Source organism: Fukomys damarensis, unplaced genomic scaffold (genome assembly GCF_012274545.1).
Source record: "Fukomys damarensis isolate Sample0158 unplaced genomic scaffold, DMR_v1.0_HiC HiC_scaffold_15, whole genome shotgun sequence".
In the NCBI taxonomy this organism is placed as follows: Eukaryota; Metazoa; Chordata; class Mammalia; order Rodentia; family Bathyergidae; genus Fukomys; species Fukomys damarensis.
Window position 1 is genome coordinate 6,635,319 of NW_022900927.1, and position 26,976 is coordinate 6,662,294.

At 39.7% G+C, this 26,976-nt stretch overlaps 1 pseudogene; it reads right to left on the bottom strand.

Annotated features, from left to right (window-relative positions):
* Positions 1–7,044: 7,044 nt before the first annotated feature.
* On the bottom strand, positions 7,045–8,781 carry LOC104872206 (annotated as a pseudogene).
* Positions 8,782–26,976: the final 18,195 nt, after the last annotated feature.

Genomic DNA, 26,976 nt, shown 5'->3' on the forward strand with positions numbered 1-26,976 from the left:
CTCCCTTTTATCTCCTTCTCTCTCCCTCTCCCCCCCTCCCATCCCCCCTTTCTTTTGGCATTACTGGGGTTTTCACCCAGGCCCTTTGTCCATGCTAGGCAAGTACTCTAAAGTACTCTATTACATCTTCAAGCCCTGGTCTTCTCTCTACCTTTCTGAATCATCTTATAGTTAATTTTTTTTTTACAGTGTCTAGCACTTTAACTTGTACTTAACATCAAAATAAGGAAAATATATCTACCACTAATTGTTTAAAAATGTTTACTGTATTTTATTTTTAATGTCACCTAGAAGCTTAAGTAAAAACTCTGTGCTATCTTCTGAATGTTCGTGCCCACCTCTGTAGCCTAAAATTCTTATGTTCAGCACCAAGATGATGACATTTGGGAGGTGTTGCGATTTGATGCCAGAGCAATCATGAATGGGATCAATGCTTTTGTAAAAGGAGCCCCAGAGATCTGCTTTGCCCTTCTACCACATGAGGAGTCAGTGAGACAGCACCATCTATGAGAAAATGGGCTGTCACCAGACACTATCTTTACTGGCACCTCATCTCGGACTTCTCAGCCTATAGAACTGAGAAATAAATTTCTGTTGTTTATAAGCCATGAAGTTTATAGTGATTTGTTACAGCAAATTGAAAGGACTAAGACATCTGCCTTGTGTCTCTACTTACTTCCATCTTCTTCTCCATTGCTAAGTCCTCTTGGTTCAATCTCTAAAGCATACACAAATGCTCTCCTCTCCATCTTCGCCTCCACCAGCCCAGGTCAAGTCAACAGCTTCTCGGTCTAAACAGGATCCTCCTAATTGTTCTCTGTGCTCCCATTCTTGTACCCAGAATGCATTCTCTATACTGTGGTTACATTTTTAAAAGCATAAACCGCTTCTTGTCACTACTCTGATTGAGAATCTTTGAATGGTTTTCATTTCACTTTGAATCAAATGTGAATCCTAGTCATAGCCTGTGAAGTCTCCACACATCAACCCCTGTCTATTTCTGCCGCCACATCTTCTCTGGGCATCCTGCAAGTCAAAATATTCCCATACCTCCTTTTTCTCTTAAGTATTTAAATCTCATATCTGCCTCAGGCCCTTTACATTTGGTACTGCCTAGAATGTTCTTTACCCACATCTTCATCAAGTTGCTTCTGGTCACACGGGTTAAACTTCTGTTTAATGCCACCTCCTTTGAGGCTTCCCCACCACCTCCCTTACCAAAGTAAGTTGCTTTTCATCAATTCCCTGTTTAATTCTCTTTAGTTTTTTTAAAAAATTTCTAATATATTCTGGTATAGTTATTTGTTTATTAGCGATTAGCTATATTCTCCTTCTGAGATATGAACTCTATGAGATTAGGGTCCTTGCTTGTTTTTCATTGGAATGTACTTGGAAAAGTCTCTAAATAATTTTATTAAATAGATAACGTTTAATCAACACCTAGTTACTTGGTTATGTACAAGAATATATTGAGCACAAGAGAGTATTTTAGATTTGACATGTCATTGGAGGTGGGCAGTGACTTTTCTTGTGTATGTCACTGTCCCTTTTTATAGAGGAGGAAACTGAGACTTGGGGAGATCTAGTACTTCTCCCAAGTTAATGTATTCAACCCCACTGATGAGACTGAAGGCACACATGTGCCGGGCGTGGCGTGTGACACCAGGAGTCCAAACATGCAAGGAACAAGAAACTTGTGTTTTAATTCATCATTAATATCTTGTGGGAGATAAAGCACAAACCACCAGCTAGAATTCAGAGCCAGATCTGCTACAACATGATGGGTGAATAAACTATGGGGACGCTTCTTTCAAAAGTTAGGACAAAAACACTGAGAGATAAGGAACTAGGTGGCTAATTTTGCCGTATGGTGCCATGAGGATTTTGAAAAGCTTTATTGAGAAGATGACATTTACCTTGGATTTCAATTAATAGGCTTTTTCCAGGCGGAGAAGAGGTGATAGGAGAGGGATTGTGAAGGCAGAGGGGCTTGGAGAACACACATTCTGGGTCACTCACTCACTGTTTGAGACATGGCTGAGCTTTCACAGCATTTACTGAAGTCAATCTGAAAGTGAATCTGGCTGAAAAACCTTATAAATAGGTTTAATTTTCTGAGTAAATGATTTTTTTTTTTTTTTGGTACTGGGAATCAAACTCGGGTCCTTGTACTTGCGAGGCAGGTGCCGAAATCATTGAGCTAAATCCTCAGCGCTGAGTAAATGAATTTTTGATCTACCCAAGTCAGTAAAAGTTTGCTTTACCTAGCATTTGTACATCCCAAGTTTCGTATGCTTTTCCATTCATTAGCCTCTCTGTTTGAATGAACTGTGACTGCAGCGTGAAGATGCGGGGATAATGGGGAGGTAAACTCACACGCAGCCCAGATTTGCTCGTGTAGCATTTGGACGAGATGTTCTTACTTTCTGCCAGTGTGACTGTGCCGCAGGAAATTCCAGAACTAAGAATTCTTTATCCTGGATTAAACCTTGCTCGTTGGAACACAAATACCACTGGGAAGAGAAACATGTTATCCGTTGTCAATGAATGTTGACATCGTCAGAAGACATACTTGATCTCTTCCCTCTGTGGGATCCATTGCCCTTGGGGGGAACCAAGGGAGTGGGCCTTTTGTTTGTGAGGGGGAAGGATGGGAAGGAGGAGTCCCAGTGCCAAATGTATGCCAGATGTGCAGTGAGTGTGTGCAGCTTTGTGTGTTTTTATCTCCCCAACATTATTCTCTTGCTTTACAGATTATCTCACTGATGCACACAGAGGTTGAGTGGCCGACTGAAGTCACACTGCTAGCAGCGGTAAAGCTGGAATTAAGAACCAAATCTGCTTCCAAAGCTCTACAGTTCTCTGAGAATAATACTGTCTCTCTGGCCCAGGAGTTGTCTCTTCGTCCTTAGCTGTGTGCTATCTCCCCAAGACAGTTAGGGACAGAAGCATTATCTAGATAGGCTGACGGAGCTCTGGGTAAAATGGTGTGCCAGTCAGCTGTCTAGAGTGGCCTTTCTGCTTGCTTCCTATGGTAAACTTGGGGCTTGGAGATACTCAGAAAAGTGTTCTCATTGGATAGCTTGTCACGGGCAATGTGCAGGAGGCTGAAACACAAGTCTATACCATAGTGGGTATAGAATGGCTTAAGCCCATTGTATTATCCCTGCAAAGGCTGATGTGTTCTTTGCCAGGTTCCCTCCCTGCTCATACTTGGGTTCCTTGGAAGCAGCAAGCAGACTCCTTATGTCTGTCAAGCAGAAAAGAGGGCTGTAATCCACAGAGAGATGACCTCTTCCTATGTGTTATATATGGTTTGTTCTTCAGATTGAAGGGGAATGTGTTCAACCAAGCAAGGAAGCCATTAGACAGATGTTGAATAGGGGCACCCCTCCCCCCACATAGAGCAGCGGCATGCCCATCTCACATCTTGTGCTACAGGCAGGCACACGGGATTTGCAGATGTCCCTCCTCTCCGGCAGGGTCTTTAGGTGTCCTAGCTGCCCAGTAAGGCTCTGGCAGTGTGCAGAGGAGGCAGAGGGAATGACTCTGACTCTTGGCTCAGAATCAAGGTCTCGACCTACAAGGTGCACACTCTGTACCTTCTTCCTTAGCACTGGCAGTGGGGTTCACCCTTGTGCTCCTTCACACAATACACATCATATTCAGCGTGGGGAGCATCAGGTAGAATCACCTTCCTACTCACATGAGTCTCCTATTTTTTAAACGGGCCCTCAGGTCTTTGCCTGGGACTCTCCCCAGATTGTCATATGGTTGCTTCCTTCAGCACACAGACTGGTTTATACATGCCCTGTTGGCCACACACCTGCACCCAGCCACCTTATCTGCTTGTTTCTTTGCAATCTTAGTCTTTATCATTGCCTGATTTGTCCTTCTTATTTATTGTGTTACTTGTTTCTTGTCTTTTTTCCCCACCTCTAGAATGTCGCTATTCTTACAAATGGCGACCTCCTTTGCTTACTGTACTCCTCACACTTAGAATAGTCTCTAGTTGTTGCTCATTAAATATTTGTTCAATAAATGAATGGATATCATCTCTACCTTTGTGCTTGTAGCTCAGACTGATGGTGTCGTGTCTGAGATTGGTCTGAAGAATCAGATGCCAGAGCTTTGAGTCCCAGCTTTGGGATGAATGATCCCAAACTTCGGATCCACCATCTTTAAAAAGGAAATAATTATAGCACCACCTAAAAGAGTAAAGATTAGATAATTAGCCTAAAGTGCGTGGCATTCAGTTTGCAGCATCCTTAGTGACAATAAATATTGTGTTTTATTGTTACTGGAAATGAACATGCTATAACGCATACTGTGAAAGGTTAAAACTACAAAATGGGAGGAGAGGAGAAGCAGAGGGTAAGCTGCTCCAAATGGGTGACATTCAAAGAAAGACCCACTTCCGACAGATTTCATTAAGGAGGATCCAGATCCATGAAGCTGTACTCATAACCCAAATCAACAAGCCAGTTTAAAGGAAGGACATCAGTGACATCAGAATGCCAGCAGGATATACTCAAGTTTTCCTTGTGCCCAGCAGCTTGTCTGCAGCCTGAGCATCAGACTTACTTCACAGTGGAGGCAGCAGACCTGTAGCAGTGAGCATGTGGCTGGAGATGCTGATGGGTGACTTTGAAACTCTGTTGTGGTGGAGAATCACGCTCTCTCATTTAGAGTCTGGGTCACGTCTGTGAGGAAACATCCTAGCCCTTTATCTGCTGTCAGCTACGATTTTATGCTTCTTTCTGCACATGCTATCTAAATTAAATCTCCACTCCACTTGAGAGCCCTCTGGCTTTTAGATACTATTTTTGGAACAAATAGTCCAGGCTTGGATCTCTGAAAAGAAGGCCCCAGGGCTCCTGCTGTGGTCCGAGTTCCCCCAGGCTCTGCCTGCTTTGCATATGAGCCTGACCTTCATGGCTCTGAGGGTTCATTCTTCCTTCTGCCATTGGGAAATTGTTCAGCAAAGATGACAGTGGTGTCTTCAAGCCAAGGCCCCCCACCCTCCACCAGGAATGCTAGGGCCTTCCCCTTCCAGAGGGATTCTAGAAGCCAGAGTCCCAGAAACAGCTTAGTGTTCCAGCCTTCCATGCATGTCTGGCTCCTTCTTGGATAAATTAGTTGATTTTTCATCAAAGAATGACATGCAATAGCAAGCCAGAGGTCTGCAAGTGGGAAGAAATAAGCTCAGAAGCTGAGATTTATATTTGGGATTGAGGATATTGGGGAGGACAGGTGTTAACAGATTTGGGCTGGTGCTGTTTTCATTATACCTGCTGTTAGGGCTGGGTCGGGGGATGATGGTGATTCCCAAGGCAGTGTGTGGAGATCTCTCCTGTGGGGCTGAAGGGACCTTAAAGGTGTGTGGTGGGGCCTGGGCCCTGGACTTAGTATTCCCTGGAGTGTTTATCTTAGGATGGCTGCTGTCACTGCTGAGCCTGGATCCTAGGTGGAGGATTAAATTTAGAACTCAGGCCCTTGACTGTCAAAAACCCTATCCTTTGGTTCCTGTCAGCAGAGCTTGGACAAACTCACAGATTCAAGAGGACATTCCCAAATTCTGTGAGCAAACACAGACTATAAATGAAGGTGAAACCAGGCACAGGACATCCAGTTTACACAACCTGGGTCATAGGTGCCAGCTTGAACAGTTCTGTCCCGGGATTCCCAGTCTTGTGTCATTTGACTGTGTCCCCTTGAGTCCCTGTCGTAGTCTTTTTGTGTTGCTGTAACGGAGACTAAGTAATTTAGAAACAGTAGAACTTTATTTGACTCACAGTTTTGGAGGCTGGGAGACCAGTGAGGGGCTGTGTCATAACAAGGCAGAAACCATCACAGGGCAAGAGAGGCCATTCGTGTGATGGAGCCTTCATGGCCTAAACATCTCCCAATAAGGCCAGCTCTTAACACTGTTGCCTGGGGGACTAAGTTTTCTACACATGCTTTTGGCGGTGATACACTGAAGCCATAGCAGGGCCTAGTCTTAGCTACTACCCTGCCTCCACACGGGGAACACTTTCTTCTCTGTTGTCAGAATCCAGTTTCCCACTTATTGCCACTGGGTTCCTTGGTATTTTCAGGTATTTTTTAAAAGATAAAGACTGAGGGAAAAATGTTAATTTTGCCACACATCAAGGTTTTTTCCCACCCAGTTCTAGACTCTGGTCTGAAGATAGGCCTTTCTCCAGCCACCCAAGAAGATGGTACATTTCAGAGGAGATCCTTTTCTACTTAGAAAAAGCAGTTTTGTTCTTAACATATCTAAGAGTGAAACCTTAAGTGGAATTCACTGTTAGGTGCTCCAGTGAGAAAAACTTGAAGAGCGAAGGCCTAAAAAGATAATTTAGAAACAGTTCCCTCTTCTTCAACATCCTTCTCAGAGTGTATCTTTGGTGGATCTATGTGTGTGTGTGTGTTGTGTGATTCCTCATAGTCACTCATTTAAGGTGTTTATAAACTGTCACTAATATGCCTGTGAGCTTTTATTATCTCAGTGCAAGTGTATCTTTATCTGTTTGGGCTCTTAGCAGAAAAATAAAACATTATAAGCTGGGTAGCTTATAGATTATAGCTGATATCTCATAGTTGTGCATATTATATATGTATTATACTATGTAAAACATAATACATGTAATCAACACTAAAATAACTCCAGGCTTATAAGTAAACACAGCATTACCTTGGTTCATGAACACTTTCATTTGCCAACAATTTAGTTCTCAAACAGAAGCATTTGACAAAATTTTGTTTTTGTTTGTGAACTCTGCTTTGGGTGATGATCACGACCGCAGCCATCTTTCCCTCTGAATATGAAAGTGGCCATCTTTTCCAGAATCGTGGAATGAATTAAGCTCATGAACTGAGATACCACTGTACATAGAACTAAGATAATACATAACCCATTAACTTATTTATTCATAATACAATTCAAAACCATACAAAGATGGTAAGCCCAAGTGATCTATTAGTTTTACATAAAATATACATCTTACTAATCAGCCATTAGAAGGACAGCAAACAAATGGCTCAGAAGTCCATAGAGCTGTGGGCCAATAGTCTTTGCTGCTGATGTTGCTGACCTCTTGGTCTGCATGGCCTGCAGTTTATCAGTGATCTGACAGCCAAGGCCCCACAGAAAGTCTATAGCCATGCTCTCCTTTGATGTCCAGCATGGACTTGTCCCTGAGTCAGTTGCAGCATGGTTTGCACTTTCTGTTTCACTTCTAAAAGTAAGGCCTTGAGGTCCATCAGCACTGACTTGTAGGCCTTATTGATGAAGGTGGTGGCAAGGCCAACATTTTCTGAGTGCCCAGTACAGCCAATCTGGCACACATAACTCTGTTTCCTCCAGCATATTGTAACTGATGACATGCTGGATGGTACAGAAGTCCAGGCCTTTGAAAGCTACATCTGTGGCCACTAGGACATCTTTCCTGCCCTTCTCAAACACTTCATTGGCCTTGGTCCATTCTTCCTAGTCTCTGCCTCCATGGATGAACACAGCCTCAGCCCCTTTGAACAGCAGGTACTCATTGATGCTGTTATGTCTGCCTTCTCTGTAAAGATGAGCACAGGTGGACCTTTCTCCTGTAGGCACTCAAGCAGGTGCACCATCTTAGCCTCCTCCTTCATGTATTCTACCTCCTGTGTGGCATCCAATCTGGCAGCCCCATCATGCCCCACATTGATAGTGACAGGCTTTACCAGGCCACTCTTAGCAAAGTTCTGAATCCTCTTTGGGGCCAGGGATTTAGCTCAGTGGTTCCGGCACCTGGCTCACAAACGCAAGGTCCTGAGTTCAATCCTCGGTACCAAAAAAAGAAAAGAATCCTCTTTGGCATGGTGGCACTGAATAGTACAGTCCACCACCGGCCTTTAAAGTAGAAGATGGTGTGGATGTCATCCTTGAAGTCCATGTGGATCATGCAATCAGCCTTATCCAGGTTAAGGTAGCATCTAGGGTGACCATTTTCTGGTGTAACAAATCAGTGAGGCTCTCAAGGGTGGCTACCATCAAGTGTGCACTGCTCAGATGGTCTCCATCTGCTCCTTGAAGGACATGCCCCTAATGCAGAGAGCACAGCACAGGAAGGATGAATTTTCCTCTTGCAGCAGGTGGCAGTAATAGTACAGGATGCCATGGGTCTGCTCAGCTCGCTTCTGGGAGGGACAGATCATGAGTCCATAGGGCCTCTTTACACTTAGAGAAAGGCAACAACTTAGCTTGTTCTGGACAGAACACAATGGGCAGCTTGAACACATGGTCTTTCCTGACCTTGGGAGGGAGATGCCAATCATGTTCCAGCTGGATAGAATGGTTGGGATGCCCTGAATCTGGATGGATGTTGGCAACAGGATGATTTGCCTGTTTGGGGCTCAAAGGATGATTGCAGGAAACTTCATTCCTTGATAGATAGGTGGTGGGATACCAGCTCTTTCCATCAAGATGTGGTACTTCTTCTGTATGCACTCATGGCACTCCTCAGACGTGCTGAGGACAGAATGGGACAGTGTCCAGCTTGTTTTGATGGGGTCATCCTATGTGATGCCCTTGGCCATCTCCCTCACTGACATTAAGTCTCTGCCCTTAGCTACATTCTCCAGAATTTTCTCATCTCCTTTCAGTTGCTTCTCCTTCACAGACTCCTTACAGGCTGCAGCCTTTTCTTTGAGGTGCTGGTGCTGATCCACGAGGCTGATAATGGACTAAGGATCCAGCTGGATGTTAACCTCATTTCCCTGGGGTTCACTGCCATTGTTCTACTGTTCCTTGAATCTTCGTTACTGTGGGTTCTGGAGCAGTAGTTGCTAGTACTGTTGCGATGACACATAGTGTCACATAGTGTACACAGTCCTTGTCATTCGCGCCTTGGTGCAAGCCTTGGTGCAAGCTCCCTTTCCTTTGAGGTTCTGACGACTCCATCTTTTGCTGGCTTGAGAGTGAATGAGAAAAAGAGGCCTGAATGTGCTTTGGTCTGGGTTTATGTAGAATGTTCCTAGGGTGATAAGCAGGTGATTAGGGAGGGGTGGACCTAGGGTGGTACCCAAACTCAAATGGCTGGAGTTGTAGAGCTGAATGTGCTTTGGTCTGGGTTTATGTAGAATGTTCCTAGGGTGATAATCAAGCAGGTGATTAGGGAGGGGTGGACCTAGGGTGGTACCCAAACTCAAATGGCTGGAGTTGTAGGGTCTGTGACAGGTGGTCTTCAGCTCCCTCAACTTTCCTTGGGCTGGACACTCTTTCCACCTGTAGAAAAAGGAAAAAAGCAAAAGTAAGTTTGTTCGCAGAAGAAAGTGATACAAAGCCACTCCATATGTAGGGGGCTCCAGAGTTGTGTAACTATTTATGTATTTTCTACTTAGTGGTCCTTAGATTTTTCTAGCAGACACCCTACAGCTAGTAAAGCATCTGGTTTCACACTTCTTGACCCAAGACCTGGTCAGCTATCATCAATTTGACAACCAGTGTTACCACACCGAGAATGGAAACATTTCAGTGCCATCAGAGAAACTTGGACATGCTAGTTCACCTAACCAAAAAGCTCTGCTAACATGTATAATGTTTTTGTGTTTAAAGTAACAGTGTGACAAGGCATCAAGTCACCAAGTAAGATGGTTAGAGGAGAAGGTGGTTGATGGGCACCGAAATGAGGTTCTGTAGACTGGTGTAGTTGAGGGATGGAGGGACATGAACTCAATGTTAGAGCAATGGTTTGGTAATTCTGGAGAGGCACAGGGAAGTGGCAGGCATTGTGGGCAACATAGTAGTGTGGGAGTGATTGCCTGTGTGCCTGAGATGGATTTGGCAGATTGTGGGCATCCTCAAATGCCAAGCAGAGGAGGGTAAACTAGATTCTGGAGACCAGGAGGAGATTTTACATGGATTTGAGCTATGAAATAATCTGATGAGCTTGCCTTTAGAAATTGGTCTGGCCAGTATGTGTAGAATAATTATATTAATTGTAATTACAGATTTGTAGACAGCAGTGTGTTAAATGGATAAGCCCTAACATATAAACATTTTCCTTGCAAAAGCATGACTCTTATGTTGTGGCAGGAGAGTATTTTAAGATATTAATGGATTTATTTTAGCCCAATTTCTTTCTGTATCTTCTGCATTCAAGTAATTCTTTGGTTCTGTGCTCTTTATCCAGGGAAAGTAGTGTAGTACAGATGCATGGGAATCTTTCTGGTTTTTGTTTTAGCAAGTCCAAAACCTCAAGAAACAGAGAAATGATTCTAAATAATTGATAAAATTTCCTGGCTAGAGATGGAAGAGAAATGCTATTTCTTAAAGACTGGTAAAGTAAAAGTCTCCATCTTGCCTCTGTGTTGGGGAGAGAACCTGTTCTTGTCTCTGGGCAGAGCTCGCAGAGGCAGGTTGTCTCCTAGAGACTTCGTGGAGAGTATGCTACCAAGGCCTATGGCTTCGGCTGGTCACTGCAGTGTGAGAGCTGTGGGACTCAGTGGGTTTCATAGGCAGCAACCTTAGTGGGTGAAAACAAGGTGACCGGGGGAGAATTTTAAATAGAAACTGAGTTGAGTTGTAGAAAACAAAGTTAGTTTTTGACATTAGCATGTATGGACTGAGATTCATACGTGCTATAAGGTTAATTCATCTATAGTGAAAATATTATTTGATAATTGATTAGAGGTAGTTTTCTGTAGCAGTCCATTTGCAGATCAGGTGGTGGTGGGGAACGGCGCATAGGCCTGTCATTCAGGTGTGGTGGAAAGAATCCCAGCTCAGGGGAGGAAACTATCACGCAGTCCCACACCAAGAATGTGACTGTATGGTAAGGTTGTCATATCAATACACTCAGATCTGAATTTCAGACAATAAGTAATAGTTGGAACATACATATGTGAAAGATTTGTTTAGTACTCATCATCAATCTCAGACTATTCAATTTCAAATATGTAACAAATATTTTTAGTATAAATATGTACCAAATATTAAACATTATGTAAAAATCCAAATTTAACTGGATATCCTGTGCCCGGTGTCCCCTTCCCCAAATCCAAAGTCTGGCAACCCTAGTTAGGGCAGCTCCTTCCAACTGGTAGAGTTTTAATTTCTTCATCTGGAGGACAGAGCATAGTACTATTTACTCTAGATTGCTGAAGAATAGATTAAATGAGATCACAGTGGGTAAAATGATTCAGAATCTGTAGTTTTACACATTCCTAAATAGTGTTATCATAGTTAAGTCTATGTAGAATAACATGAACTTTGGTTTTAATTGTTTTACTTAAAAGATATGTTATTGGCTATCTATAAAATGGGATTATAAATTCAGCTAGCTCATGGCATGCTGTTTGGGCTTCAGAGAGTTAACAAACAGGAAGTACTTAGCCCTGAGCATAGTATATGTTAAATGCCCAATAAATAAAAATCATTATTTCAGTTGTACAAATATATAATATTATAAAAATGAAAAAGAAGATTTGGAAATGAATCCCAAACCAATAATGATTTATTGAGTGTTTTCTCATGCTGAGTGGTGAGGGCAATATCTTTTACTTCCAGTTAATTAAAAGAAGGGGTTAGGGCCACCAGTTGATCAGAGGAGAATTTTACAGATTTTTCTGAGTATCATATGGGACAAGGATAACACCTTCATAAGTGTTTCTGAAAAAAGTTGAAAAAAAATTGCTCAGATCTTGGCCCAGTTCTGTAAATTCAAGTCAACAGCTGATGCCTGTTTTACTGCAGGCAAAAACATTCCTCATAAACAAAGTGTGGGCCCACTGCAGCCTTAGATGTATTGATGGCCTGAGGCCCAAACTCTCCCTGTTATTAAATGAAACAGATCCAATCTAGGACATGGTATTAGTCAAGGATGAGCCAGCCCTGCCAGACTTCTCAGCATCCCTGAACAATGAGAGAGAAAAAAGAATTAATCAAGTAAAGCCTGGCAGGGCAGTTTCAAGGGAGACTCTGGTACCTTTCAAAGTAGGAAAGCATTAAGATGTAACCACATAGAAAGGTAGGAATAGGAACTACATATCAGTCGCTCTGGCAGCACTTGTAAACAATTTTTTAGTTTGTTTAAAAAGTATGCATATTGGTGCAACTGCATCTTTTAGACTATCAGTATTGACTTCTCAGGGACCTCAGAGAGTCACTGGAAAAGTGAACCAGTAACTGCGAGGAAGTCTGGTTTTCCTGCTATGTGATGAGCAGGAATCAGGAACTGCAAAGCCCTCCTTCCCGTCCCCTTTCACTCCAACCCAGAGCCCAACCTGTCATGGCAGACTTCTTTACTCTGATTTCTCTTGCTTCTTTTCTCTCTTTTCATCTTTCTTTCTGTTTTCTTTCCCAAGTTTCTATCCTAAAGTTTTCAAAATCCATGTAACTGCCTTGTCAGTCACTTTTATTATTTGGTAGGCTTAATTGTTGAAATAATTTTAACCTTTTCCTTGAAACAGTTGGTGGTATTTGGTATTTACACATGTGTGTCCCATTTATTTCACTTAAGAGTATGGCCTCAACGTTTATCCATTTAGCTATAAATGTCTCTAGTTTTTCATTCTTTATGGCTAAGTGGCACTCCATTTTATAGAAAAACCACATCATCTTTATCCAGTTTCCGCTTGATGGGCAATTGGGCTGTTTCCAAGTGTTAGCTATGACAAACTGTAGCACTATAAACGTGGGTGAGCATATATCACTGTGGTATGATTCTTTTAATTCTTTTGGAAAGATACCCAGCAGAGGGATAGCTGGGTCAAATGGGACTGCTAATCCTAGTTTTCTGAGGTATCTCCATATTGATTTCCACAGTGGTTGCACCTGTCTGCACTCCCGTCAACAGTGAAGAAGGGTTCCTTTCTCTGATTTATCGATAGAAGCTATTCTTTCTGGGGTGGGATGAAATCTCAGTGTTGTTTTCATCTGCATCTCTTGAATAACTAGTGATGTCGAACTTTTTTTCATATATTTATTTGCTGCTTTTACTTCTTTGTGTGAGAAATGTCTGTTCATTTCAGATGTCCATTTTTGAATTGGGTCTTTGTATTGGGGGGAGTCTGATTTTTTTGATTTCTTGATATATTCTAGATAGTAGACCTTTGTCTGAGGAACAGATGATAAAATTTTTTCCCCACATTGTAGGTTGTCTCTTAGCTCTGTTGGTGGTTTCTCTTGCAATGCAGAAACTTTTTTGTTTGTTTGTTTTTTTTGGTACTGGGGATCAAACTCCTTGCACTTATGAGGCAGGCAGCAGAACCACTGAGCTAATTCCCTGGCCCATAGGAGCTTTTTAATAAGATGAAATCCCAGTTTGATTCTTTGTTCTGTTTATCATGCTATTGAGGATTTGTTCATAAAGTCTTTTCCTATGCCAATGTCTTCAAGAGCTCTATCTAATTGATTCTCCAACAAGTTTAGTGTTTCTGTTTTTTTTTAGTTGCTTGATATTTATTAAGTGATTATGATGCATGAGGCACATATTTAAGCATTGTACATGATTAGGTAAGTAGATATTTTCTTATGAAACCAGGAATACTGCCACAGATGAACAAAAATATTGAATGAATGTTACTGAAGAGGCCAACATCACACTGCTGTTCAAGTTACTCTCGCTTCTTAAGTAATATTCATGATGAATATAAAGTTTTAGAGAAATATTAAAACATGTTTCAGTGTGATATTTAGAGACTTCTGTCAGGAGAAATAAACCTTTCTGAAATGCGTGTACCAATAGCTACTTTTTCCCCCTAACTTGAATTTAATTTCATAAATGTAATCAGAGTATAATCTCTATGTTCACAGTAATGATAGATGCTTTCCTTAGTCTAAACAAGTGTAACTAAAATAAACTTGAAGTATTTTTTTCACTAACTCTTTTTTTTCCAGCTTCAGTTAAGTTTATTGGTACATTTTAGGGATACAGTACAGTTACATTCATTGTTGGGATCTTGTACCTCTACATGACAAGTCTCGATTCTCATTTTTTCCCCTTACCTCTGCCCTTCATTCACCCCCTCCTCCCTCCCCATCTACAAACACTTTATTTTCATCCTCTCACATTTTTTTCTTTTCCCTTTTTACTCTTCCCCTACCCATCCCACCTTCCCTACACTTTTATCTCCTTTCTTCCCATTTCTAAATGTCAGTAATCTTATTAGAATCTTATGCATTGTTGCAGATTATTCACACCAGGGAAACTATTTGGTATTTACACATGTGGGACTTATTTATTTCACTTAGGAGTATATCTTCAATATGTATCCATTTTCCTATGAATGAATCTATTCTCTCGCTCTTTATGGCTGAGTAATATTCCATTTTATAGAAAAACCACAACTTCTTTATCCAGTTTCCAACGGATGGGCAAATAGGTTGTTTCCAAGATTTAGCTATTACAAACTGTGCCGCTATAAACATGGGTGCACATACTTCTCTGTGATATGATTCTTTTAGTTCTCTTGGAAAGATACCCAACAGAGGGATGGCTGGGTCAAATGGAACCTCCAGTCCAAGCTCTTTGAGGTATCTCCATATTGATTTCCATAGTGGTTGCACTAGTCTGCACTCCCACCAACAATGGAGGAGGGTTCCTTTCTCCCCACAACCCCGCCAACATTTGTTATTGTGTGATTTCTTGATAGCAGCCATTCTTTGTGGGGTGAGGTGGAATCTCAGTGTTGTTTTCATCTGCATCTCTGGAATGACCAGTGATGTGGAACATTTTTTCAAATATTTTCTTGCTGCTTTTACTTTGTTGTCTGAGAAATATCTGTTCATTTCTGATGCCCATTTTTGAATTGGGTCTTTATATTTGGGGGGACTGATTGTTTTGAGTTCTTTATATATCCATAATAATAGTCCTTTGTCTGAGGAACAGCTGGTAAAAATTTTTTCCCACATTGTAGATGGTCTCTTAGTTCTGCTGATGGTTTCTTTTGAAGTACAGAAGCTTTTTAGTAAGATGAGACCCCAGTTGTTGATTCTATCTGCTAGTTCCCGTGCTACTGAGGATTTGTTCATAAAGTCTTTTCCTATACCAATGTCTTCCAGAGTTCTGCCTAACTTACCTTCCAGCAAGTTTAATGTTTCTGTTTTAATATTTAGATCTTTAATCCAGTTGGATTTTAATTTAGGGCATGGCGAAAGATAAGGGTCTAATTTTAATCTGTGGCAGGTTGACATCCAGTTTTTCCAACACCATTTATTAAAGAGGCTATCTTTCCTCCACTGAGGATGGTGAGCTCCTTTGTCAAAGATGAGGTAGCTGAGTACATCTGCATTTGTTTTTGTGTCTTCCAGTCTGTTCCATGGATCCTCAGGCCTATTTCTTTACCAGTACCATGCTGTTTTTACCACAGTGGCTTTGTAGTATAGTTTCAGAGTGGGAATTGTTACACCTGGTGCCATGTGTCTGTTGCCTAAAATGGCTTTTGCTATTCTAGGTCTCTTGTGGTTCCAAATGAATTTTTGGATTCTTTTTTCTAGTTCTGTGAAATATAGTGTTGGAATTTCAATTGGCATTGCATTGAATGTATATAGCAGTTTCGGTAGTATGGCCATTTTCACTATGTTGATTCTTCCTACCCAGGAGCAGGGGATATCTTTCCATTTTTTTATATCCTCTTCGATTTCTTTTTTCAGAGTGCTGTAGTTTTCAGTGTAGAGATCTTTTGTTTCTTTTGTTAGATTGATTCCTAGATACTTCATTTTTTTGGATGCTATTGTAAAAGGAATTTTTTCCCTTATTTCTCTTTCTGTCTGTCTGTTATTTGTGTATAGAAAGGCTATTGATTTTTGGGTATTCACCTTGTATCCAGATACTTTACTGAATCTGTCAATTAAGTCTAGAAGTTTTTTGGTGGAGTTTTTTGGATCTTCAATGTAGAGTATCATATCATCAGCAAATAATGATAGTTTAACTTCTTCCTTTCCTATCTTTATTGCTTTAATTTCTTTCTCTTGTCTAATTGCTGTGGCTAATGTTTCCAGAACTATATTGAAGAGAAGTGGCGATAGTGGGCATCCTTGTCTTGTTCCTGATTTTAACATGAAGGTTTTCAGTTTTTGGCCATTCAATATGATGTTGGCTGATGGTTTTTCATAAATAGCCTTTATTAAATTGAGGTATAGACCATCTATTCCAATTTTTTGCAGGGTTTTTATCATGAATGGGTGTTGAATTTTATCAAATGCTTTTTCTGCATCTATTGAGAGGATCATATGGTTTTTGTCCTTGACTTTGTTAATATAATGTATTACATTCACTGACTTTCGTATGTTGAACCACCCTTGCATCTCTGGAATAAATCCGACTTGGTCATGATGGATGATCTTCTTAATAATCCTCTGTATTCTGTTTGCTAGTATCTTATTAAGGATTTTTGCATCTATATTCATTAAGGAGATTGGTCTGTAGTTCTCCTTTTTGGTTGTATCTTTCTCTGGTTTGGGAATCAGAGTGATACTTGCTTCCAGGAATGAATTTGGAAGTATAGCTTCTCTTTCAATTTCATTGAAAAGTTTGAAGAGTAATGGTAGTAGTTCTTCTCTAAATGTCTTGTAAAATTCAGCAGTGAATCCATCAGGGCCTGGGCTTTTCTTTGTTGGTAAGTTTTTAATTACATTTTCAATTTCACTGATTGTGATTGGGGTGTTTAAAATGTTTTTATCTTCTTCGTTCAACTTTGGTAATTCATAAGTATCTAGAAATCTGTCCATTTCTTCTGTGTTTTCCATTTTATTAGAGTACAGGTTCTCAAAGTAGGTGTTCATGATCCTCTGGATTTCTTTCGGATCTGTTGTGACTTCGCCTTTTTCATTCCTAATTGCATGGATCTGAGCCTTTTCTTTCCTTTTTTTGATAAGATTAGCTAAGGGTTTGTCAATTTTATTTATTCTTTCAAAAAACCAGCTCTTTGTTTCATTTATTTTTTGTATCGTTTTCTTAATTTCAATTGCATTGATTTCTGCTCGGATCTTTATAATTTCCTCTCTTGTTCGAGCTTTGGGTTTTTCTTGCTCTTGTTTTTCTAGGAGTCTAAGTTTCATCGTTAAGTTGTTTATTTGAGCCCGCTCTGTTTTCCTAGTGTGGGCATTCAATGTTATGAATTTTCCACGTAGAACTGCTTTCATTGTGTCCCAAAGATTCCTGTATGTTGTATTGGCATTCTCATTTATTTGTAAAAACTGTCTAATTTCTTCTTTAATTTCCTCTGTAATCCATTGATTGTTTAGGAGAGTGTTGTTCAGTTTCCATGTGCTTGTGAAGTTTCTATAGTTTCTTGTGCTATTGATGTCTAGTTTGATTGCACTATGATCTGATAATAAACAGGGGATGACTTCAATTTTTTTGCATTTATTTAGACCTGTTTTGTGAGCCAGTATGTGGTCTATTTTGGAGAATGATCCATGTGCAGCCGAAAAGAATGTATATTCTGGTTTTTGGGGGTGGAATACTCTATAAACATCTATTAAGTCCATGTGTTCCAAAGCTTGGTTCAGTTCTATTATTTCATTGTTGATTTTCTGCCTAGTAGATCTGTCAATTTGTGATAGTGGGGTATTTAAATCCCCCACTACAATTGTATTAGTGCTTATTTGGTTTTTCATGTTACTTAATATTTGTTTTATATAGTTGGGGGCATTTATATTTGGTGCATATATGTTTATGATTGTCAGCTCTTCCTCTTGAATTGTTCCCTTTACAAGGATGTAGTGTCCTTCTTTGTCTCTCTTAATGAGTTTTGGTTTGAAATTTACTTTATCTGAGAATAAGATTGCTACCCCTGCTTTTTTCTGGACTCCTGACGCATGGAGAATTGTTTTCCATCCTTTCACTTTCAGTCTATGGACTTCCTTTTGCACTAGGTGTGTTTCTTGTATACAACATATTGTTGGATTTTGCTTCTTAATCCATTCTGCCAATCTGTTTCTCTTGATTGGTGAATTGAGGCCATTAACATTGATGGTTACAACTGATATATTTTGACTTATTCTTGTCATGTTTTTGTCCATTTGTTGACTCTTTTTACTTTTTCTCCCATCTCCTTTTAGTTTCTTGCCTTGCCTATTTGATTTGGTCTGTTGGGCCTCATGTTATTGTGAATTTCGTTGTCCTTTTCTAGGATATTGTTTAGAATTCCTTGCAGTGCTGGTTTGGTGTTCATGAAATTTCTCAGGTGCTCTTTGTCGTGGAAGTATTTTATTTCCCCATCTATTTTGAAAGAGAGTTTTGCAGGATACAAAAGTCTAGGTTGGAGATTCTTTTCTTTTAGGACTTGGAATACCTCACTCCAGGCTCTCCTTGACCTAAGGGTTTGTGTTGAAAAGTCTGCTGTGATTCTAATGGGCTTCCCTTTGCATGTGATTTGTTTCTTTTCTCTTACTGCTTGTAGTATTTTGTTTTTCTGTTGGATTTCTGGAATCTTGATTATTATATGTCTAGGTGTAGATTTTTTTTGATCGTGGCTAGTTGGGGTTCTATATGCCTCACTTATCTGTATGTCTAATTCTTCCCTTCTGTTTGGGAAGTTTTCTGTCATTAATTCTGTGAAGAGCTTTTTTATATCATTTGTGTTTTCTCCTGTTTTTTCATGAATTCCTATCAGTCTTATGTTATTTTTCTTTGTATCGTCTAGGAGTTGTTGGATTGATTTCTCATGATCCCTTACTGTTTTTAATAGACCTCTTTTTTCACGGTCACTGACTGCTATCCTATCTTCTATATCTGAAATTCTATCTTCGCAATCTTTTATTCTGTTGCGTACACTTTCAATAGAGTTTTTAATCTCCTGGATATCTGTTTGAATCTGTTTTATGGATTCCATTTCTTTCCTCTGTTGGGCATTCATTGTTTCCATGTCTTTCTTATGCTGAGTCTTCATGGCTTCTATCACAGTCTTGAGCTCATCTATTTTTTTCTCAGTTTCTGCTCTAGAGTCTCGAATCATGACTTCTATTTTGCTCATCATCTCTCTGGCTAGCTGGGAAATTATTTCTGATTTGAATTTTTCTAGAGCCTGATTGATCAATTTTGTTACCTCCTGTGCTATGGGTCCAGGGAGTCCTGTTGGTTCACTATCAGACTTTTCATCCTCATTTGTCCTACTATTTGCCATTGGTGAACTGGAAATCTGTTTTTGTGTCTTGCTTAAGTGTTTTCTCATTTTTATTTTTATTGTTGGGTTGTCCTTCTTTAATTTCTGGGTATTACTTAAATCTTCCTGATATAGTTGCGTTTTAGCTTTTGAGTTTCTAATGACTCATAGACATCCTCATTTTCATAATATCAGAGAAAACAACTCTTTAAATCAATCACAACACTTTATCCCAATTGATACATTCAGCAGCCCAATAGGATCAGGCACAGCTTGCAAACTGACCACTTGTGGTAGTCATTAATGTATCACCTTTAACTCATGTGAATTAAATTAATTTCAAGAAGCAGCCCATAGTATGTTTGCAGTGAATATGCTTTTCAATACAGCATCTTTACCATTTAGGATGAGGGGTTAGACTTAGAATGAGAGGATTAGATAAGTGAAAGAATTAGAGCAGGTTTGAAGTGAATCCAGAGGTTGTAGAATTACCTTACTATCTTTACAAAGCTATTAACTTCAGGGGGGATAGAGAGAGTGCAGGAATAAGGACAAGAATATATCCCCTTAAAAATAACAGGCGCTTGCCTTCCCTTGAAGGTACAGAGCCATGAGTGAGGTAAAATGACTGGAGAAAATAACATAAAGAGAAACCCCTCCTAAAAAGAAAAAATAATAAAAGAAGAAGTCTGAATTAGGGCAGGAGCAGGAATAAAAAAGAGATGAGGGATAATATGGTGGAGCAAGAGACTGAGTTGGAGAGAGAGGACAGAAAAAAGAAAGAAATTTTAGGGTGGAATGAGGAAAAGGAAAAAGAGAGAGAGAGAAAAAAAGAGTTTGAAGGGCCTCTTTCAGACTGTCTCCATTCTCATATTATACCACATGTACAGCCATATGCAGAACCAAATCCCCTGGTCTCAGCTAGGCAATGGCAGTTCCCCACGACTGAGACTGAACACAGTACACAAGGCCTAAGTTGAGTTTCCCTACCCTCAGGGTTGAACTCCACTCAGTTCTATTACAGGTTTCCCCTGCCCTTTCTTTAAAGATGTTCAAAGTTGGGAGCTCAGAAAACTACCCTTCATGAGAGCCTATGCCTCTGCAGAGTTGGTCTAAGGACTGGCCCAATCAGGGGGTGTGAGAATGGGGTGGGGGGAGGTCGTGGGGGTGTTTCAAGGGCGCCTGCGCAGCTACCTTCCTTACTGGGTCTGTTGTCGTGCAGTCTGGGAGGTCATGCACCTGCTGAGTGATCTCAGGCAGGCAGGCAGGCAGCTGAAGAGACCCCCTCTGGGGTCTTTGGGTCCTTGCTGGGTCTGTTGTCACTCAGACCGGGAGGTCGCGCACCCACCGGGTGATCTCAGGCAGGCAGGCAGCTGAAGAGTAGTGTTTCTGTTTTAATATTTGGATCTTTAATCCATTTCAATTTTAGTTTAGTGCATGATGAAAGATAGGGGTCTAGTTTTAATCTTTGGTAAGTTGAAAACCAGTTTTTCACACCATTTATTAAAGAGGTTATCTTTCCTCCAGTGAAGATGGTTGGCTCCTTTATCAAAGATGAGGTAGCTGAGTATGTCTGGAGTTGTTTCTGCATCTTCTAATGCATTCCACTGATCCTTGGGTCTGTTTCTTTTCCAGTACCATGCTGTTTTTATCACAGTGTCTTTGTACTATAGTTTCAAGTTGGGGATTGTGATATCCCCTACCTTGTTTTTATTGACTAGAATTGCTTTTGTTATTTTAGGTCTCTTCCTGATCCAAATGAATTTTTGGATTGTTTTATATTATTCTGTGAAATACATTTGGGGTTTTAATTGGGATTGCACTGAATCTATATGGCAGTTTTGGTAGTATGGCCATTTTCACTATGTTGATTCTTCCTACCCAGGAGCAAAGAATGTCTTTCCATTTTCTTATATCCTCTTTATCTCTTTTTCAGAGTGCTGGAGTTTTCAGTGAGGAGCTAGCTCTTTTGCTTCCTTCATTTGATTAATTCCTAGATATTTCATTTTTTAAGTGCTATTGTGAAGTGAATTGTTTCCCTAATTTCTCTCTCAGTGAATCTGGTATTTTTTGTGTACAAGAAGGCTATTGGTTTATGTGTGTTGACTTTGCATCCAGCTACTCTATTGAATCTGTCAGTTAAGTCTAGAAGACTTTTGACAGAGTTTTTTGGGTCTTCTTTGTAGAGTACCATGTCATCAGCAAATAATGACAGTTTAACTTCTTCCTTTCTTATCCTTATGCTTATTTCTTTCTCTTGTCTAATTGCTGTGGATAATGCTTCCAGAACTATATTGAACAGGAGTGGTAGTGAATATCCTTTCTTTGTTCCTGATTTTAGCATGAAGGTTTTCAGTTTTTGGTCATTTAGTATGATGTTGGCTGTTGGTTTTTCATAGATAGCCTTTATAAGGTTGAGATAAAGACCATCTATTCCACTTTTCTGTGGGTTTTTTAAAAAAAATCCTGAATGGATGTTGAATTTTGCTGAATGCTTTTTCTGCATCTGTTGAGATGGCCATATAGTTTTGTCCTTGACCCTGTTAATATAGTGTATTATATTTATTGATTTACGCATGTTGAACCAAACTTGCATCCCTGGTATAAATCTGACTTGGTCAGGGAATATGATCTTCTTGATGACCCTCTGTATTCTGTTTGCTAGTATCTTATTAAGGATTTTTGAATCTATGTTCATTAGGGATATTGGCCTGTGTTCTCTTTTTTGGTTGGGTCTTTCTCTGCTTTTGGAATCAAAGTAACACTTGCTTCCAGGAATGAATTTGGAAGTATTGCTTCCCTTTCAATTTCAGTGAAGAGTTTAAAGAGTAGTGGCAATAGTTCTTCTCTAAATGTCTTATAGAATTCAACAGTGAAGCCATCAGAACCTGGATTTTTCTCTCTTGGTAAATTTTTAATTACATTTTCAACTTCACTGATTGTAATTGGGGTGTTTAGAATTTTTATATCTTTGTTCAACTTTGGTAATTCATATGTATCTAGAAATCTGTCCATTTCTCCTGTGTTTTCATTTGTATTAGAGTACAGGTTTTTGAAGTAGTTATTGATGATCCTCTGGATTTCTGGTGGATTTGTTGTGACTTCACCTTTTTTGTTTCTAATTGCATGGATCTGAGCCTTTTATTTCCTTTTATTGATAAGGTTGGGTGTTGAGGTCTCCTTCTAGAGGAGGGACCTTGGGGAGGCGACCACAGAAACAATGAATGACCAAAAGCTGATGGCTAGTGGTAAAATTTATTTCTCACCCAGGGTCTTTATAGCAGTTTTAAGACCACACACAGAAGCATAATCACAGCAGTTTGATGATTAACAGCCATTACAAGCAGTGACTAATAGCAGTCATGAGCAGATACACATTGTTCAAATTAAAGACATAACATCTAGGTAAAACAACATCTGTTTATGACTAAAAGGAAGTGTAAACTGGGAACAGGAACAAAGAAGGAATTAAGAGGGTTGTTTGTGGGCCAAGGGACTTGGCTCCAGCATGTTGCCTTCAGGACACCTGTGCCCCAATGAGAAACAGTATTCTGGGACTCAGTGTTAGCAGTGATTTTTTGTATTGTTCTCTTATTCTCCATTGCACTGATTTCTTCTGTGATCTTTATAATTTCCTCCTTTGTATGAACTTTAGGTTTGTTTTGCTCTTCTTTTTCTAGGGGCTTAAGGGTCAGCATTAGGTAGTTTATTTGAGCTCTCTCTGTTTTCCTAGTATGGGCATTCATTGTTATGAATTTCCCTCATAGAACTGCTTTCATTGTGTCCCATAGATTCTTGTATGTTGTATTAGCATTATCATTTAATTGTAGAAACTGTCTAATTTTTAAAAATTTCCTCTATGGGGGCTGGGGATTTAGATCAGCTGTTCGGTGGCTTGCCTTGCAAGCGCAAGAACCCGAGTTCAATCCCCAGTACCAAAAAAAAAAAAAAAAAAAAAAAAAAAATTTCCTCTGTGACCCATTGGTTGTTCAGGAGAGTGTTATTCAATTTCCATATGTTTGTGTTGTTCTTGCAGTTTCTTATGCTATTGATCTCCACTTTAATTGCACTATGGTCTGATGATATACAGGGGATAACTTCAATTCCTTTGCATTTACTGAAGCATATTCTATGAGCTAGCATGTCACTTATTTTGGAGAATGACCCATGTGCAGCCAAAAAGAATGTATATTCTGATTTTGTCAGGTGGGACACTCTGTAGACATCTGCTAAGTCCATTTGTTCAAAAGCTTGGTTCAGTTATAGTATTTTTTAATTTTTTTTATTTTTTGTCTAGATGATCTGTCCATTTGTGACGGGGGGTATTAAGTTCTCCCACTAGAATTGTATCAGTGCTTATTTGGTTTTTAATGTCCCTTAATATTTGTTTTGTATAGTTGGGAGCATTAGTATTTGGTGCACATATATTTATAATTATCGTCTCTTCCTCTTGAATTGTTCCCCTTATGAGGATTTAGGTGCATTCTTTGTCTCTCTTAATTAGTTTTGGCTTGAAGTCTATGTTCTCTGCAAATAAGATAGCTAACCTACTTTTTTCCAGGCTCCTGTCACACGAAGAACTGTTTTTCATCTTTTTAATTTCAGTTTATGACTTTCTTTTTAAAATAGGTAAATTTTTTTGTACATGCATATTGTTGGGTTTTGCGTCTTAATTTATTGTGCCAGTCTATCTCTTTTGATTAGTGAATTGAGGCCATTGACATCGATGGTTATAACTGATATCTATTGACTTAACCTTTTCATATTATTTTCCTGTTGTTGGCTCTTATTTTTTTTCACCCTCTCCCTTTAATTTCTTGCCTTGCCTGGTGGATATGCTTTGTTGGGCTTCATGGAGTTGTGACCTTTATTGTCTTTCTCTAGGATATTGCTTAGAATTGCTTGCAGTGCTGGTTTGGTATTCATGAAATTTCTCAGGTGTTCTTTGTCATCTTATTTTCTCATCAATTTTGAAAGATAGTTTTGCAGGATACATCACCCCAAGTTGGAGGTTGTTTTCTTTTAGGCCTTGAAATACCTCACTCCTAATTCTCCTTGATTTGAGGATTTGTGTTGAAAAATCTCCTGTAATTCTGACAGGCTTTCTTTTACATGTGATTTGTTTCTTTTCTCTAACTGCTTGTAATATTTTGTTCTTCTGTTGGGTTTCCAGTATCTTGGACATTATATGTCTAGGTGTAGTTTTGTTTTTTTTTAAATCTTGGCTAGTGGGAGTACTATATGCCTCACTTAACTGTATGTCAGATTCTTTCACTCTTTTTGGGAAGTTTTCTGTCATTAATTCTGTGAAGTTTTAAAACAAACTGCTATTTGTACTTTGTACAAAAAAACCTGCTTTTTTGTGGATTCCTACTAGTCCTATTCTTCTTTGTGTCATCTAGGAGATTTTGGATTGATTTCTCATGGTCACTTACTTTTTTTTTTTTTTTTTTTTTTTTTTTTTTTGGTACTGGGGATTGAATTCAGGTGCTTGCACTTGGAAGGCAGGCCACCAAACTGCTGTGCTAAATCCCTGGCTCCCTTACTTTTTTTTAAGATATCTCTCTTTTCATGGTCACTGACCACATTCCTGTTTTCTATATCTGATATTGTATCTTCACATTGGCTCATTCTGCTGCAAATACTTTCAGTAGAGTTTTTAATCTCCTGGATATCTGTTTGAATCTGTTCTATGGATTCTATTTCTTTCCTATGTTGGGCATTCATGATTTCCATTTCTTTCCTATGCTGGACATTCATGGCTACCATCAGGGTCCTGAGCTCATTTTTCTTTTCAAATCTGTTTCTGTTCTAGAGCCCCTAATCATGACTTTCATCCTGCTCACCATATCTCTGGTCATCTGGGAAATTATTTCTGTTTTGAATTTTTCTAGAGCCATATTCATCTCTTACTTCTTGTGCTATCAGTTCAGGATGTGCAGTTGGTTGATTATCAGATTTTTCCACCTCGTTTTCTGCAGAATTTGCCTTTGGTGAGCTGCAAGTTTGGTTTTGTACCTGGCTTAGGTATCTTCTCATTTCTATTTCTGTTGTTGGTATTGTTTTTGGTTTAAGTCCTGGGTTGATACTTCAATATTGCTTATTGCAATTATCTTTGATGCTTGTATTTAGAACCCTTATGGAATGATTGCTTGTAAGAGGTGTCATCCATATATAGCTGGTATTTAGGTTTTGAGCCTCTAATGACTCTTAAGCAATCTTGTTTTCAGTATACCAGGAAGGAAAACTGATTACATCAATCACAACACCTTAACCCATGGATACAGTCAGCAACAACAATAACTCAAGCATAGTTTAGAAAATAACAATTTGTGGTAGTTATCAATCTATCACCTTTAACCATGTGAATTAAAACAAAATTGAGGACCAGCACAAGATATGTTTATAGTGAATAAACTCTTCAATATAGCAACTTTACCCTTCAGGAAGGAAGGTGACTTAGGAGTTGTGCAGGGATGGACAGATATGTAGAAAATAGGGAAATCTTAGGAGTGAGACCAGAGGACACAGGAAGATCATGCAAACTCTAGGAAGCTGTTGAAGACAAGAGGAGAGAAGACAGAATGAAAAAACAAAGACAAGAACAGAACAGCCTAACAGCAACAGGGAGGCTATAAACTATATTGATTTCCCTTAAAACTAATGACAATCAAGAAAAGGAATAAGAAAGAAGAAAAGAAAAAGAAAAAAGAAATCTGAGTTAGGACAGGAGCAGGAACAAAAGGGAGAGAGATGAAGAACAAGGTAGGAGAGAGAGAGAGAGAGAGAGAGAGAGAGAGAGACAGTGAGAGAAAGAGAGAGAGAGAAAACAAAAAGGAAAAGGAAGAAAAGAAAAGTTTGAAAAGTGAAAATAAAAGGAAAAAAACTTTTAAAAAAAAGGGTCTCCTTCAGGGTATGTCTCTACTATCACAGTAGAAAATGTGTGCAGCAATGTGCAGATCTAAGTCAGTTAGTGTCAGCAAGCCAGGGGCAGGCCCCTGAGATTCAAGCTGATTTCTGGCTTTCAAGGCCCAAGTTGAGTTTCTTGGCTTCCTGCTGGGCTGAACTCTGCAAGGTTCCATGGCAGGTCCAAGCTGCCCTTCTGCAAAAGATAGTCCAGGTTTCATGGGAGGTAGTAATCCTTCCAATTTACCACCCTCAGTGGTCTGGAGTGCCTTTATTGCAGAGATTTTCTACACTTTTCATAAAGGAGCCTCAGAGAGGCCCTCTTTCTGTTGTTCACTTCTACCTATCTTCTGGAGCTCAGAACAGTGACTTTCACAATGGCCTTTATGACCCCCTGCATCTCTGCAGTGTCAATCCAGATGCCAGCTTGGCCCTGTGGCCAGAGGTGTGTATGTGTGGTGCCACTGCTGGCACCCATGCAGCTAAGCTCCTCTGCTCCTTTGTGAAACAAGGAGTCGTCCCTTCTGTGGTCTCTTTGTATTGTTCAGGTGCTTATGGTGTGAGATTTACAACAGAGTTATATTCAAAGCTGAGTTAGTAAAAAGGATACATGTGCATTTTAGTGTATCAATATGGTGAGAAAATATGTATTACTTATATATATATGTGTGTGTGTGTGTGTATGTGTGTGTGTGTGTGTGTGTGTGTTGGTGAGTGTGTAGGCATTAGTGTATATTTTATTTATTTTATTCTGGTACTGGGGATCGAACTTGGGACTTTGTGCTTGTGAGGTAGGCAGCGCAACCACTGAGCTAAACCCTGGCTAGTGTATATTTTATATACTGAGTTTTTTTTTTAATAACATAGCCCCCTGTTTCTTTTGCCCTTAATTGGAGGGGGGAAGAGAACCTTGGCATGAAGTGAGTCATGCCATCCTTATCAACTCTGTTTTTCTTGGCTACTCTCTCTAGCAGACATTTA